Consider the following 17,608-nt stretch of genomic DNA (forward strand, 5'->3'; position numbering starts at 1 on the left):
TATCAACAACATTTTGTCTGCCAATATGTGATTCCAGTGACCTTTGACATTTTTGAGCATATCTTCTCATGCATCATTAGAAGTTTCGTGCCAAACCAATAACACACTTCTCTGTTGTTTTCAAATGTCTCCTAAAGCAAAAGGTTAATGATCAATAAAATGCACTGAAATGGTTCTTTTTGCTACCATACCTCATCTATTTCTCTTTTCACTCAATTGCCCCTTGCTTTTAATATTTCCTGAGTAGCTTTTGTTTTTTCATTTAATGAAGAGTAACTAATGTGCTATTCTCTCTTTATAAATTAAAACTCTCTCCAGTGGATTTCTATCCATGGGGACCAGTTCTATTCTAGATGCCTTTCATTTGCCCTACAACTGTGTTTAACTCATCATTCGACAGTTGTATGCCTTTAAAAATTAAAAGTCTGCCTGAAATCTCCAATTGGCATGAGTTTGCACAAGGTTATATAAATTCATGTAAATGCTGTCTGGGTTAGGGGGCTGGGAACTAGCATTGGATACTAAAAAGTGATCTGAAACAGGGCTCAGCAGACAGGACCCTTGGGTGAAGTCTGACCCACAGCCCGTTTTTGTCAATAAAGTTTTATTGGGACACATCCATTCCTATTTGTTTACATATTGCCTTGGGCTCCTTTCATGCTTCAGTGGCAGAGCTGAGTCATTGCCGCAGAGACCATATGGCCCTCAAAGTTAAAAATATCATCTGGCCCTATAGGGAGAAGATTGCTGACTTCTGATATAAATAAAATTGTCTCTTTTTGAAGCTATGTAATCACAAGAATATATACTAGTTGACCTTATATACTTTGTTAAATTCAAGATGTTTGTCATATCATTTGAGGGGTTGTAGAAGGCACAGCTTGCAAAGCAAAACATGGACTGCTGTCCCTTTTAAAAATATAAAGCCTGCTCTTAGTCAGCAGTTGGATATACTTCAAAAAATACACCAAGCTTAATAAATGGTTATACTTGTGGAGGAAAGGAAGGAATTTTGACCTTTTAACTGTATTATTTCAGAATTTTTCTGTAATAAGCACGTGATATATTAGTATAGTTTTAAAAATAGATTTATTACTAGAGACTTTCTACTTTAATAGATAGCCCTGTCACAGTCCACTGTAATTATCATATTAGACACATACCTCAATGAAAAATTTTCAGGATTTCTGTTAAAATACAATTATTAAATAATACTACTTTATAATTATGTGAAACACAGAGGCTGTTGTTGCAAAATTTCCCTTGAGCTTCATTTCAACCCAATAAAATGGAGACACTATTTTAACTACTTCTTAGACGAGGATATGATGCTTGGAGTATATAACACCTATGTGCATATAGAGATGATGATGGTGATGACCATTCACTATGCCTCTGATGTTGGGATAATTGCTTAAAACAGTGGAATGAGGTTAGTGCTGTTATCCCTGATTTACAAAAAGAAACAAAAGAAAAGCAGGTTTGGCGTGGTTAAGAGTTTGCAGCCTAGATGAGAATCTGAACGTTTGACACAAACCACCAGTGCTGGCCCTCAACCACGACATTGTGGTGCTTCCCAGCAGGTTGTGTGAGTACATTTGGGGTAGAATGAATTGACCAAGGATACTTATTGAAGTTCTCTGTACAAGATGTTGTGTCAGGTTCTGTGCTTTTGAAAAATTCGTTAAACTGAATTTTATTTTGCTCCTGCTAGATACAGTTGACCCTAGATCAGTGTGGTTTTGAACTGCAGGGATCCATTTATACAGGGATTTTTTTCGATAGTAAATACTACAGTACTACACGATCCTCAGTTGGTTGAATCAGAACCTAAAATTCGGAGAAACTGAGGATCCAGAAGTACCTCCGTATTTGGTTAAAGGTTATACATGGATATTCAACTGGGTGGAGGGTAGGCGTCCCAACCCTTGTGTTATTCAAGTGTCAGCTGAATATCAAACCTGTCCTAGATTCTGGAACTAAAATTTTTAGAGAAACTTTTTGAATGGTCACTTCAGTGTAATCCTAAAAATGGAGTAAAGCTAGCCATTTGCTTTTTTCTCCTTATTACAAGTGTCACTTTTATAAGTATCCTGGCTAATTTGTGTGCGTGTTTATAGGCTTGTCTTGTAGAAATGAAAGTGTAAGTTCCAAAGATAAATATATTTAATAATAGAAGATACTGCCAAATGACCTACCAAAATGGTGTATCAAAATGTTCCCAGTAACATTTTACCAGGATAGCCATTTACCCACAGTTTAATTTTTCTTAGGGGGTTCCTTAGTTTGAATCACTAGCATATCAGTTAATAAATATTTCACCCATCAGTACATGCAAGACCTACATCTTAGTTCTTTACTACATGGGTGGTTTTAACATGTTATAATATGTACTTTTATATGCAAAATTAAAATGTAGCTAATTAATGAATCCAGCTAACACTTATTCAGTAACCGTATTGGGGGACAGGTAGGTTCTCATTCTGTGAGGAATTGTCTTCTGAGATGGCTGTCAGAAAACGTGGGTGTCTATTCCAACTTCTGACTTCTTGCCTTACCTCTTTTAGTCCCAGACAAGCCAATTCACTTCTTTGGTCTTAGGTGTCTCATCTGTCAAATGAATGTTGAAATTAGGTCAACCCTAAGTGCTCTTCTAGGTTTAAGTTTTCATTGATATGTAAATATGGATATGCTGAATGATGTATTAATCACTGTTAGCTTTTTAATTTTTTTTGCTTTGTTTTATTTTGTTTAATTATCTAATTATTTGTGATTTAATCTTTTTAGAAGGAAACACTAATCAGAGGGCTGGATGTCTAATTTTCCCCTGCTTGAGTGAAAGCTCTTAAGGGCATGTAGCTTGTTCAGCAACACATTGTGCTTGCAGTTCACCCTAGGTTTTTTTTTTCCTCTTTTCTTTTTCTTTTTTCTTTTTTTTTTTATTAAAGTATAGTTGATTTACATTAGTTTCAGATGTACAGCAAGGTGATTCAGTTATACACATACATAAATATTTTTTCAGATTCTTTTCCATTATATGTTACCACAAGAAATTGAGTATAATTCCCTGTGCTTTACAGTAGGTCCTTGTTGTTTATCTATTTTCTATATAGTAATGTGTATCTGTTAATCCCAAACTCCCAATTTATCCTTCTCCTGCCCTTTCCCCTTTGGTAACCACAGTTTGTTTTCTGTGTCTGTGAATCTATTTTTGCTTTGTAAATAAAATTTGTATCTTTGTTTTAGATTCCACATATAAGTAATATCATGTAATATTTGTCTTTCTCTGTCTGCCTTACTTAATATGATAATCACTAGGTCCATCCATGTTGCTGCAAATGGCATTTTTTCATTTTTTTTAACAGCTGAGTAATGTTCCATTATCACTCTAGGTTTTGATGGATAAATGAAATAAATTGTGTGACTCAGCTTGGCTCTCACATCTGAAACCATTTCATAGAGCAAACCAGAAGATTATTATTTAAGTTTTGATTTCAAATCTGAATATAATATCACAGATACTATAAATAATTTTTCACTTGGCCACATTCTTCCTGTTTTTTACTAAACACCAGCAAGATTTTCAAAAATTATGATAGGTCATTTAAAAATAACTTCAGGTATTTCTGAACTTAATTAGTAAGGGCCTTTTCAAAATCTGAGCACATAAAAGAACTCTCACATAAAATTTAAAATGTATATAACTTGGTATTTTTGAGGATACATTCTCTACTTTGAGTTTATTAATAATTATAATGATAGATCACTTAATTGTTGAAATAAAACCAATGTCTAGCTCTACTTTTTTTAAGAAAGCAATTTTTATTTGAATTTTAACTCATTTATTCAACAAACTTTGACCATCTTTTGTAATCCAAGTGCCACTCTAGAAATATATCCAGTGCACAAGGCAAAAAAAAAAAAAAAAAAAAAAAAAATTCCTGCTCTTGAGGAGTTTACACTCCTGTGAGGTTTTGTTATATCAGGAAGTGCAGTGATTGAACCTAATAATGCTTTTGTTCTTTTAAAATCCCAAGATGTGGCTACATCAGAGTATTTTTTTTTTTCCTGTTCTATTAAAAGAGCATTGTGTTGATTAGAGACATACCTTGATCCAAAATAATACATCCACTTCTGTATAAGATAGTGATATTGAACCTTTTTTCATTTTAGACAGTGTAAGGATCTTCTGGAAGCAGTGATCCTTTCCCCAGGAGGGAACAATACATTTAGGCCATTAACTCATAATTTTGCACATAATTTCCAAAAGCACTGGGACCCTCTTGAGTCCATCCATGGAGCTAAGAGCCCTGACTTAGACCAGCTATTTGACGAGTTGATAGGATTAATGGTAACGTGGTATTAGATATTTATGAGCAATTTTGAATATATAAATCTATTATACAGTTTATTCATTCAGTGATTGATTTATCCCACACATATTTTACCAAATACTAATGCTCCTTTGCACCAGACATTGTGCCAGGAAACACTATTATTCTAAAAACAATGTTTTTTGATATGATTACTTAACATGTGGGTTTTGTTGTAAAACTAATCAATCGAGCATCTTTGCTGAACCTACTTCAACAGTCATAAAATTCATAAGCAAACATTTGTGCATTCGCTAAGCATCACCCCTTCTAGTTTTTATCATAACTTAACAAGAGGAAAATTGTTTCTGACTTTTATCAGGACTGAAACAAGAGAATTTGCCTATGTGATTATTAAAAACCTATATTTCATAAAAAATAAGTAGATATAAAAATAAACTGAGATTCCAGTGTGCTTCGCTTGTGAAGAGATTGTACATAAGATGAGAAGAAGCAGCTTCACTCACTGAATTCTAAGACAAGTCATTGAAGCCCTTGTACACCTGTCAAGAATCTGTAATAATTGGAAGCACCGTATTAAATACTGCATATTTTAATTAACTAACATAGTTAAATTTTTCCAAGTGGCATTAACAAGTTTTAATGTAATAAGCATTACCAACTTTAGATCAGGTCTTGTGAGACCGTATGACACCAGAATTATAAGTAGAGAGTGTCTGATATGAAATTATACATTGATTTAAAATCAACACACTCAGGGATCTTATGGTTACAAATGAGATTTTAGTCCCAGAACAGCCCCTTTGTGACTTAATCTTTACATCCAGGTATTACTCTTGTCCATGATTAAGTACTGCAGGAAACACAAAACTTTCCTTTTGAGGTTACTAACTTTGCAACTGTAGTCTAGAGAGATTATGTCACTTACCAAGTAATGCAGCTTTTTTAGTATGGAAGCTAGTGCAAGTCTCTGTGGGTGTGTCAGTAAATCATTATCACTTAAAATATTGAAAGAAAATTATTGATCTTCAATAAAAAGAAAAGCAATCCAGTAACGGGGAAGATTAAAATATGTCAATTTTTTGCTTTAAATTTAAAGTTGGGAGATAATCCATGTCATCTGAAATGGTTTTTCCCCCAGATGAATTTTAGCAGTACATATCCTTGAACTCTGAAGTTTAAATAACTGAATAAATAATGAAAACCTTGCTCTCTGGGTTCTGTTTCTAGCAATGTAGCAGATGAGGATTTAAGACCAATCTTTCTTCTGAGAACAATAAACAAAATGGTGAAGAAAGAAATGTACATGTAGTCGAGCAAGAAAGTGAAGAATTTAAAGCAAGAGCTAAATAAGGCAAGAAATTGAAAATAATTGGCACAGTGCTGCCCACTTTGACCTTGAGGGCACATGAGAACCACAGTTTTACTGAGTACCATTTTTTGATATTTCCCAGGACTGGTGTAGGTGCTAGTACAGACAGAAATATCCTAAGGCTGAGCCAAAATGGGAAAGTCAAAGCAGGGGTCCTCTTTTCTTACAGCTGGGACTCACAAGTGCTATACTTGCCATCTAAAGGTGAGTTAGAAATAGCTGTGTACCAACATGAGAATGGGGAAGTTTCCTATCTGCAGACTTGGTACTGACTGAAGGAGTAAATTATCTCACCTGAAAATACGTAAGCAGAAGCTGACATTTGAACAAGTCCACAATGTAAATTCATACTATGTGGTCAGTCCCAAAACACTTCAAGCCAGGAGTTTAGATACAAGTGTTTCCCATGTCCTAGTACATTTAAGACCTGTGCCAGAACCAGATGGCAGATCCTCCCAGAAGGTACCCACCTGTGGCTCAAAGAAGTTTCATATGTAAGTTTACAAATAAAATGGGTAGCAAGCAGTTAAAAAATCAATAAACACATAAGAAAATAAGGCACCATGAGTAAAGGCCAGTAGAAATAAGAGAAACAATAATTAAACTCGCCTTTCATATAAAATGTATAAATTGTCACCATTGGGATAAAATCAGTAAATCATTACCTTAGAAAACACTTAATTATCTTACAGCCATAAACATTTCATCACAATTTTCCCTTTAGAATATACAAGGCTAGTGTATACTGATAAGGTATTTATTGTAACATTTATTAAAGTTTGGGAATGATGCAACATCAGAAAGGCTACTGTATCTGGGAGAGGACTTTTCTTTTTAAGGTGGAAGTAAAAAGCTAAAAATATAGGCTCAAAATCGGACTAAGATCTTTGACCCATTAATATCCTTGCTCAAGGTCCCAACTAGCAGTATATTTAAATTTGAAGCTTTGCGCTGTTCATTTGCAAAATAGTCGTACAATATTCATAGTCCCAGTATTCATAGTGAGTTGAGAGAATTGAGATGAAACTTACAAAGCATGGATCATAGTTCAGCATATGCTAATGTCTTGGTTCCGGCATTACCCATTCCTCCTTTTCCTGCGCTGGTCCCAGGAGACCCACGGTAACTTGCTCTTCTATATCTTATGGATGAGAAGCATCTCCTGTCCCCACCATTATCAAGTTTAAGGCTCCTCAGTCTCTAGGTGGGTAAATTGGACCCTTAATTCATGCCTTTAAGCCTATGATACATAATTATGCACTGGGTCTCAGGAAAGTCTAAGGATTCATCTGAGACTCATCTGTCAGCTAACAGTGTTGTTTCACTGACTCGAGTAATCAGATACCAGAACTTCTCAAGTGCTTCCTTATTGCCTTCTTAAAAAAGGGATTCCGTGGACACCCTCTTCGTCTCTATGGCATTTTGGTGTCTCCATTCTCTGACAAGGAGAACACCAGCTTCCATGTCCTTTAAAGGATTTACTTATTTGACCACTCTCCCTGAGTGTAACCAAGAGAGCACTGCCAACTAAAACACTCGCTGCACCTCCTCTCCCCGTCCGTGTCCCTGTACCTTGTACTGAGCGCAGCGCCCCCCTCCACCACCTCACTTGTTCTCCCCCTGCAAGGATGCCTTCGTCACCCAGAAAAGGCCCTGACACCCTGAGCCAAGCTTCTTTCCCACATGCATGACACCTTCACTCTGCTTGAGCTCAGATAAAACTCTGTGATAAAGTCTTCCATGTGGATGACCTCTGAACCTGTCCTGGGCTCTCACACCCCACACCAGGTAGCCTGCCATTACCCTGCCTGTACTCTGACACACTACAGCAGGCTGCCTCCTCCATCCCATCCCACACTCACTCATGAAGACCCCTCCTCATCTCTGATCATCTTTTCTCTGGTTACCTCCCATCCATCCCCTGAACCCCACCTGGACACTTAGCCTGCTCACCCCCACCTAATGAGTTTAGGCCTGAATTGTTTGAGGAGGGAGTACCATGTTAACATTTAAACATGAGAAAAGTGAGACCATTCAGCAGATCTTGGAAACAAAATGAAAGGACCTTTGTATTTTGAATTCTAGAATATACCATCTTCTGTTTAAGTTTCCCAAATATTGCCCGAGTATTGAAGTCTCCTTTGTCTCTGTGGATGTTAGTGTAAGTCAGAATTTACAAAAGTGAATACAATATGATGTGCAGAGTTCATTCACACAAATACACATAAACCACACTCTTAAAATCCCAAATTTTTGAAAATTAATTTCCACTTCAGTGATATATACAATTTCTTATTAGAAAGAACTGCAAGGTGGAATTATAGGGTTCACTTAACAGTACTGATACTTGAGATTTGCTGGCTTATTTATCTGAGAAATGATTTACCTCATAACACTTTTCACTTGAGCAACACCCTAAGATCTAAAGATTATGTGAGTAATTAAGATTTTGCTAGACTATGTCCCTAGAATGAGCTTTGAAGATGAAGCTCTTTAGAACTTAAGTGGACAGTATTCTAGGTGGTGTAAGGAAGGACTTTTAAAATGTTTCAACATACTTACTTTGGGACATAGGATCAAGATTAAGTAAAGGAAGGTGACTCCCAAGAAGAAGGTGAAATCACTGTGTGTCAGACAAAATAAATGATACCCTTTAGGAATATTTCTGGTGTTTTACATAAAAAAGAAAAAAATCTAACCATCCTTAGCTTGTCCACATAAAGTAAGAAACAAATCTAAGTAAAAATATTATCTTCTCCCTCTTCCAACTTCTGAGAACAACATTTTAAACTAGACTGTATTTCTGTGAAATTTTCATTTGTAGCCAAGGCTGTTCAGTCCAGATATAGTAGCTGTTAATATCCAGGGTTTTAGTGAATTACATACTTCACTTCTTGGATAGAAAAGAAACCTTATACAAACCCAGTTCATTACATTACATAATTCTACTTGAAGTTTCTAGTATAATTCTCTTTTTATTACTTAGAACTCATTAAGGAAGACGTGTGCATTAAAACAATAGACATACAGCAAGTGGTATGGTTTTCAGATTAAAATAAGTAGACACCTACTTGAAACCTTTTATACCATTGGTTTAACATCCCCATTGGCTTACAAATATGTAAGTTAGACTCTTAATCAGTTTCATTTACATACCAAAAAAACTTCTTTTTGAATATTTCCTATTTTTGGAAATATAATTCCAGTACTTTAATGTAAGTTTTCAGCAGCTTTGCTATATTTTGGCTCAAAAGAAGAAGATGGAAATTTTTTCACATTCTCATGTCAATGTACTGTCTTGAGAAACAGTCCATAGGATTTATTAGAACTGCATAGGTGATACCTTTCCTAAATAATTTACAGTTGGAAAATGAACTGAATGTCTGGGAGAACTGATCATTTTTAAAGACAAGTATTTCACTGCTAGTAAATGCTGCTGCAGAAAAAGTGGCTGTAATTCTTCGTTGGATTTAGTCTGAGAAAATGATTCTTTCTTTGGAGACTCAGCTGTGTATGTCTCAAAACACTGAGGATCATACACAAAAGCTTTTGTGAAGGTGGTCTTGCAGCTTTTGGTATTTAACTCAAATCTTTAATTTCATTGAGATATGCAGTGCCATGAGTAGTGTGAAATCACACAAGTAAGTGAATTCTGAAAGTATGAGCTTTTTAGTGGTCAAGAACTCAGTCTCTTCAGCAAATGGTGTTGGGAAAACAGGACAGCTGCATGTAAATCAATGAAATTAGAACACTCCCTCGCACCATACACAAAAATAAACTCTAAATGGCTTAAAGACTTAAATATAAGACAAGACACGATAAACCTCTTAGAAGAAGACAGAGGCAAAACATTATCTTACATAAATCTCAGCCATGTTCTCCTAGAGCAGTCTATCCAGACATTAGAAATAAAAGCAAAAATAAACAAATGGGACTTAAACTTATAAGCTTTTGCACAGCAAAGGAAACCATAAGCAGAACAACAAAAACAACCTACAGAATGGGAAAAAAATTTTGCAAGAGACTGACAACAGCTTAATTTCCAGAATATATAAACAACTCATACAATTTAATAAGAAAAAAGTAAACAACCCAATCCAAAAATGGGCAGGAGACCTAAACAAGTAATTCTCCAATGAAGACATACAAATGGCAAACAGGCACATAAAAAATGCTGAATATTGCTAGTGTAGAGAAAAGGGAACCCTCCTACACTGCTGGTGGGAATGTAGTTTGGTGCAGCCATTAGGGGAAACAGTATGGAGATTCCTCAAAAGAATAGAAATATACTTACCATATGATCCAGCAATCCCACTCCTGGGCATATATCCACAGGGAACTCTAATTTGAAAAGATACATGCACTCCAATGTTCATAGCAGCAGTATTTACAGTAGCCAAGACATGGAAACAACCTAACTGTCCATCAACAGATGACTAGATAAAGAAGCTGTGGTATATTTATACAATGGAATACTACTCAGCCATAAAAAGAATAAAATAATGCTGTTTGCAGCAACATGGATGGACCTGGTGATTGTCATTCTAAGTTAAGTAAGCCAAAAAGAGAAAGAAAAATACCATATGATAGCACTTATATGTGGAATCTTAAAAAAAAGAAAGTTTGAGATTTGCAGATAATTAACTACTATATATAAAATAGATAAACAAGTTTATACTGTATATCACAGGGATCTTACTCAATATCTTGTAGTAACCTATAATGAAAAAGAATATGAAAACATGTATATATTTGTATGACTGAACTATTATGCTGTACACCAGAAATTGACACATTGTAAGCTGACTGTATATCAGTAGAAATAAATGAATAGTGCTTAAAAAAAAGAACAACTCATGAACCACACTTTCTAAGGTTCAATCTTAGAATTGCTATCTAATAAGCTGGATAACTGCAGCATTTCACTTGAGCATAAACTAACAGCTTGTTTGAGTGTAATAAATAAATTAAGTAAGTAAATGTATATTGGGTATGTTTGTAATATAAAAGTAATATATATGTCTATCTGTAGATATAGGTAGATATAAAATGTAGATATAGATATACCTTGCCTCCCCAAGTGTTTGAGGATTAAGTTGTAATGCACTGCAAAGAATGTACCATAATGGGTTGTAAATATAAAGTAATTTCTCAGTAAAGTGTAGGTCTGACAAGTGACAAGGCAGAAGACAGAGTGAGTTCTTCCAATCAGGGATTAAAGTAGAAGAAAAATTATCATGTTAGAGAAACTTTTTTTTTTTTTTTTGCTAATTATGGCCAATTTAGCAATTTCTATTAAGGTACTCTATTCTAAATGTGACTTTGCTATGAAATTATACTCTCCTTTAGCAAAGGGAGAGAATTTCCCAGGCTGGTACAGGGGAAAGCAAGATCTATCTACAAATATGAGACGTGTATTGATTTTCTTTGCTTAGAATGGATACTTTTGGGCGCTGAGTTAATATTCTGAGAATTTTGCTTATTGCTTCAGCCTGAAATGAAATGTATATTTCAGAAACAGGACTCACCAGCTCTGCTGATGACATCTGAGCAAACAGATTGGTGCAGGAATTATTACAGAGTTGATTGTTGCTAGAATCAGTGCTATTTGTCATAGAGTTTATAATCCCATAGAAATCACTAACTAGGGTGCCAAGCAATTAGAGTTAAAAAACAAAATATATAAAGAATTCTCCAGAGCAAGACAGAGCTACTGTTTGTTTTGATTATTGATCCCTTTGAGTTTACCCTCTTTAGCCAGCCTCTGGTCAGTCGGAGCAGAGCCAAATGGAAATCCATTATGTTTCTTTTGTTTTCAAGATAAAGACTAAGTCAACCATAAGATCAAATTTACTATTATTGTGTGGATAATCATGGATTGGAGCCAGAAAGCCATTAAAAAAAAAAATGCAGTTCCTAGACTAGCTCAGAGTCTTTTTCTAGGAATTCAGGTTCTCTTTGGTTCTGCCCCCCAAGCCTCTGAACCCAAAGCCTAAACTAACCACTATGCTATATTGCTTCTACCGGTATTAATGACCAACATGATTAATTTTTCTGAACTCCAGACATATAATTAGATCCGCTTACCAGTGAGATCTCCTTGAGAATGCTGATAGGCATCTCAAACTGAGAATGAACCCTTGGTCTCCCCTGTCACTGAACATGGAGGAAGGGCCACCACTGTTCATAACCCTTATAATTCCCTCTGCCATAATTCCTCATATTCACATCGTCACAAAATTATCGTTTTTATATACATTAGATCTATGCACATTTTCCTGTACTCACTAACATCATTTTAGCTCAGGCCACCATCTTGTCTGGCATGAAATAACTTCAAAAGTTGGTTGTCTCCACACTGTTGCCCAAGATATCTTTTTTGACATGGAAACTGCTTATGACACCTCTAATGTGTAAGTCTTCAGATTATTTCTACTGTTCTTAAGTCTTCACAAGCTCATGAATTCTGTGTCCTCAATGCCCTTCCCCCACCTTGCCCACTCTCCCCCAGCCACGCGGCCCCGCACCTCCATTACACAAAATAGTGTCCCAAGTCAAGGTTTTCTCATGCTTTTTTCCCCCCATATGATTCTACAGTTCAAATCTGATCCACTCTTATGTCCTCTCCTGAATACCTGTCGTTTCCCACATATTTTGTGTTGGTCCTGAGGACAAGAGGTATATTTCATTCATGTATAGCCCTGGCTCCCAGCCTAGTTCCTGCTATAGGTGCTTAATGATTTGAATAAGTGAGAAAGAAAAGAGAAGGTGATAGAAATGTGTAGATTACTAGCTTCAGATTTAGAAAGCTTTCTCTGAGGTACATCAGTTGTTGCTCTAAGGACCAAAGGAAGAAAGTGATTAAATTTAAACTAGAGTAGTTTACACATGAAGAACTTAGCCAACAGAGACAGGAGGAAAATATGTCAAAGATTTGACTAAGACATTCCCCTGGATATCTGTTTTAGTGCTGCTTCAGAACATCTTGAAACTCAATGATTATATAAAAACATATGGTGATGATAAATTCTTATGCATTCATGATTTTGTCGTATGTTTATGTATGAGACAACTTTCAAATTATCATTGACATTTTCATCTAGTTGAATCGCTCCATCCCGTATCAGAATCCTAATCTGTCACCACTCCAGCTCTCTAAAGGTACAGAGAGCACCCTGGAATGTGAAGCACTCCTCTTACTGGTGGAGTTCTCTTAGATTCCTTTCTGGTCTTTGACACAATTGAACAAGCCTGGGTTATTTGAGAACTTCAAGAATTCACAGATACTTGAAATTATTCCATGGTAAAAAGCCGCCATGACAGAACAAGTATAAACAAACTTGCCAACTCTTCTGTAATCAAAAAGAATTCATTGTATGTCTCCAAGTTGCCTACCTATCTCCTGAGAAGGTGAGGTCTGATTGGTTTTGGACAAAGGAAAGGTTCTGGTTCCTGTTACGTTTTGTTTTCTAAAACCAAGGGTGATAACCCATTGGAAGGTTTGAGGAGGTCTTCTGCGATGCTAGGTATTAACATCTGATTGCTAAGTTCATGGGTAGGTTGAAGGGAATAGTGTGTGTAGGGAAGGGAAGAACTTACACTTGCTTCAGTGAAGTGACTCTTTAACACCCCGTACAGAAGTGTTTTTATATTTTGCCAACCAGTATAGATAGTGTTACCAGCAAAATATCAGCTCTGACTCAGTTGTAATTATCTGGTATAACAAACTGTATTTATAAAACTACTGCTATTGGGGGGAAATTCAATTTAAACATTTTTTTCTTAGTGATAAAATGGATAATATCCTTTAGATCAATGGCATCACCTTGAAACTCTTGGAATGCATTAACAATGCACATTTTCAGTTGCCAACTTAGACATACTGGGGTGGCCAGAAATTTGTGTTTTAAGTCCTCTGGATGAGTCTTACGCATCCGATGTTTTGAGAGTCATTGTGTGAGATCATAAGCCCACTCCTCACATGTCAGAGTGCGGTCACCTCTGGCAGTTTTAAGCAGCTTGGATTAGGGTTTACATTAACGCAGATAGATGTTTGTGAGGTACTCAGCTGCTGGGCAGTGAGTCACTATCTAAGTGACTTGTTCTTGAGCATCTACCTCCTGGCAGGCAATTCAAATGCAGAACTCCAGAAAATTACAAATTACTCCATGTCATAGACATTGATAGTCACTGCTAATTGTCAAAATCATAAAATACAAATCTGGGAATACCAGTGGTCTACTGTATTCACTGTAACTGTTAAAATTTAGGATGGTGAAAATGGATTTTAGAGGTGTAATAATGAATAAGATCTGTGATTACATTCATATTGAATTATTAAAAGTAGATAAAATGGTACTGCTCTATTTAAAGGCACTTTAGAAATCAGATTATTATTCTACGTGGGAAGGACATATCTACAAAAAAAACCTCAGGGTCATTATATTGTCCTCAAAAGGTGCTTACTTGAAAAATTATACTTAGAGGGTAAAGATTAGATTCCAAATCCTTTTCAAAGAAGAAAGATAAATATAGTTTTTCAGATCATTTTTTAAATTCAGTGAGACTTGAACCATCTCTATCCAATGAGGGGTCCCAATTCAAACATCACCACTTGCAGCAGCAGAGAAACGTTCAGAGTGTTTGGTACTGATCCCTGCTCAAGCTCAAACTTTGTTTTGATGTAAAGCTCTTATTACATATTCCTTTGTCTTCTTGAAAGATATTCTGATTATATTTCACCTGTTCTTTAGTATGTGCATAGAAATTATGGTTTAGCAATAGAAATAGAAAGTTCAAGGCTAGAGATCCAAGCCTTTATTTGTTGAGAAAAAACAAGCAAGGACCAAGTTTTGGATAAATACTCTCATCTCAAGCTATTAATCGCACAGTCCAACTACACAATGGGTGTAAGAACTCTGGAGTGTTTTTAAAGAGCCTTTGTTCCTTTAAGCAATTTTCTTTTCACCTATAACTATATTCATCTCTATTGTGTTATGCCTTGGTGAATTTCTATCTTCGTGCCTGTTCACCTATTGCCTTCTGAAGGGAAACTGGAGAGTGTTCTGCCTTCTTCATTTTTGAGTAGATTCTGTTACTGCTTTTAACTAAAGGCCCAGTTCCAGCCCTGGATGCAGCCATTGCTGAATTCAGTCTGTGGCATTGGATGTGGACTCTGTATGTTGTCTGCCCAGAGCCTTACTATCTGCAGAAAATCACCCCCTTACTGTCTGCAGAAAATCACCTCCTCCTCCTTCCATGTGCTTTGCTAGCACTGTCACTCGAGGGCCTGGCCCACCCTTGTGGATTTGCAGTTTAGACAAGGGTGAAATGCAGCCTGAGCTCCTGGCTCCAAGCCCTGGCCCCATGGGCCTGTAGGAAGAGCAACCTTTTGAAGGCATTTGCCCAGAGAAGGAGCTTCCTTGTAATTATCTGCCCATAGAGAGGGCTTTTAAAATTATTATTATTATTTGCACCAAAGGACTTGGCAGGGCCTTCCTCCCTGTTAAAGCAACAGGACAAAAATGAAAACGTTAAGCCTTTAATCACTTTCTGTGATAGTAACAGTGGAAGCCTAAAACCAGAGGCAGCAGCCCCTCCCCCTGTTCCATTTCTCCTTGTGGAGCTGAGTACCCCTGAAAAGTCAGGCGATCAGCACCAAGGAGGGGTCGTGGGCCCTCTCCCTGCTGAGGGAGCCTGGAACTGAAGGCTCTGGCAGTTTTATGGACCCTGCAGTTGAGGGGAGTGGGAGAGGGAAGATCTGGGAGTAGAAAAATGCTGGGGACTGAGTCTCAGGGAGCTGACCCGTCCATAAAATGGGGCCTCGGCAGGTGAGGTGCCTGAGGAAGGCATGTGCATGAGACCTCAGCTGAAGAGACCCAGGAATGAAGGCTCTGGGACTAGAAGTAAAGAGCATGACCACCCAGGGATCTTGAGTCCTTGACTGCACCTCTTCGGAGACCTCATTGGCTCTGCCCAGATCTGCTGCCAGAGGGCAGCTTTCTGCTTGAGATCGGCCAGCGGAAGCCTCGCAATCTCCTGTCAGGCCTGAAAAATCACACTCGGGTTTTTAACCTTGAGCCAGACTCCTCGCTAATCCTGTCCTCTTCTTCCTGCCCCTTAATATTCTGTCATGCGTCTTGAAAGCTGCAATCTGATGGGCCACGCTTGAATTTTCATTTTAATTCATTCTTACCTCATTTTAGGTGTTCTTTAGGGAATCTTCCCTTTCCCTAAGGGAGAATAGCCTTTTTGTCAGTTATCACCGAAACATTCCTTTTTTTTTTTTTTTTTTTTATCTTGCCGATTGATTGTGCTCCAGTCTTGACTGCTGGTATTTTGTGAGAATAACCTCAGCATAAACCTATTGTGTTGTAGTGTCAGTGAGGAACCTGCCCTCCTCTGTTTCTGAGAGGAAGGCGCTGTCCAGGCTCCTTAGTTGGACGTGAGCACTGCTACTGCTGTTGTGCTGGGTGTGCATTATCTGGTCCAAAAATGTGTTGACTTAAATAAAGATGACTCCTTTAAAAAAAAAAGAAGAAGCTGACATTTCAGAGTGGAGTAAAAGAAAGCTAGATGAAACACTAAGCTATACAGAAAAGTGTCATTACCTGTGCTGTAAGTTAGGAATCCACAGAGCGAACAAGAACATTATCAGACCCTGTTAGTAGTGAAACACCTTACGGAGCTGGCCATTAAGAAGGAGACACAGATGTAGTTTGTATTGTCCAGTGTCTTTACTTTCTTTTGTACACTAAGGGGGAGGTTACAGAAAGAAAACCGCATGAAGGAGATAGTTGGATGTGAGGGGAAGAAGTGTGGGGAGGTAGGCAAAGACGAAGGGTTTCAAGCCTCATCTTAACTAGATGTTGATTCTGTTAATGTTGAACTCTTACTCTGCTACCAGTCATTGCTGTGCATAATGGAAACCAGCAAAGAAAGGAGTCTATGCACTGGAAATAGAGATTACACAGCTGGCATTCAGCATGCTAGATTTTAGGTCAAAGTGAGAAGTGGTGGAAACAGCCAACAGGCAGTTTGAGGTGTTTGTTCAAATTAAGAAGACAGTTCAGAGATGTTGATATGGGTGATTATCCATATAATGAGTATCATTAAATTGGTAAACACACACAATAAAACAACCACCACCACCAAAAAAAAGAGATTAAATCAGTAGGGGGAAGTATCTATACAGTCCAATTTAACCTCCACATAAAAAGTGGAAGTATATCAGTAATAATGGGGACAATCATAGAGATACTGTTTCATAAGAATTCTACACTAACACTTAATCTACAGAGCAGTGCACTTAGATAAAGACTGTAAATATGTTTCTAATTCTGGCTTTGAGTCATGTGCAAATCTGACTTGCTATTACATCCTAAAACAGAGTCAATTTCCAAGGAAGGACAATATCAATGAGAAAACATAGTATTTGGAAGTAAGCACAATCAGGTAGAGGGGGGAAAAACAAGCTGTTATATTACAGACTGGCTATGTTTCACTGTCTTGTAAAAGAATATTTCACATTGGAGAATGCTTGGAATTTGTTGATTTAAGAGGGCAAACATAAAATTGAAAAGAAAAGTACTCTTTCTCTGTAATAGAAAATATATTCTCTTGATCATTTTGTTGCTGAAGGATAAAAATACTCTTGTGTATTTCTTTCAGTTAAATACTAAGTTTGTTGCATTGAAGATGTTTTAACCTCTTAGCTTTATGTGGAATTGATAGATTAAACTTGTGTCAGTACAGGTCATTGTGTCTCTGGGAGGGGTTAACTCCTCCCTCTACATACACACCCAAATTATGATGTCTTACCACTGAATCATTGCATCCCTTGTGGTCAGGAGAACTTACCACCTATGTCAACCAAATGTTATCCCTGCTCTCCCTGACATTA

This window comes from Camelus dromedarius, chromosome 17 (assembly GCF_036321535.1).
Source record: "Camelus dromedarius isolate mCamDro1 chromosome 17, mCamDro1.pat, whole genome shotgun sequence".
Lineage (NCBI taxonomy): Eukaryota > Metazoa > Chordata > Mammalia > Artiodactyla > Camelidae > Camelus > Camelus dromedarius.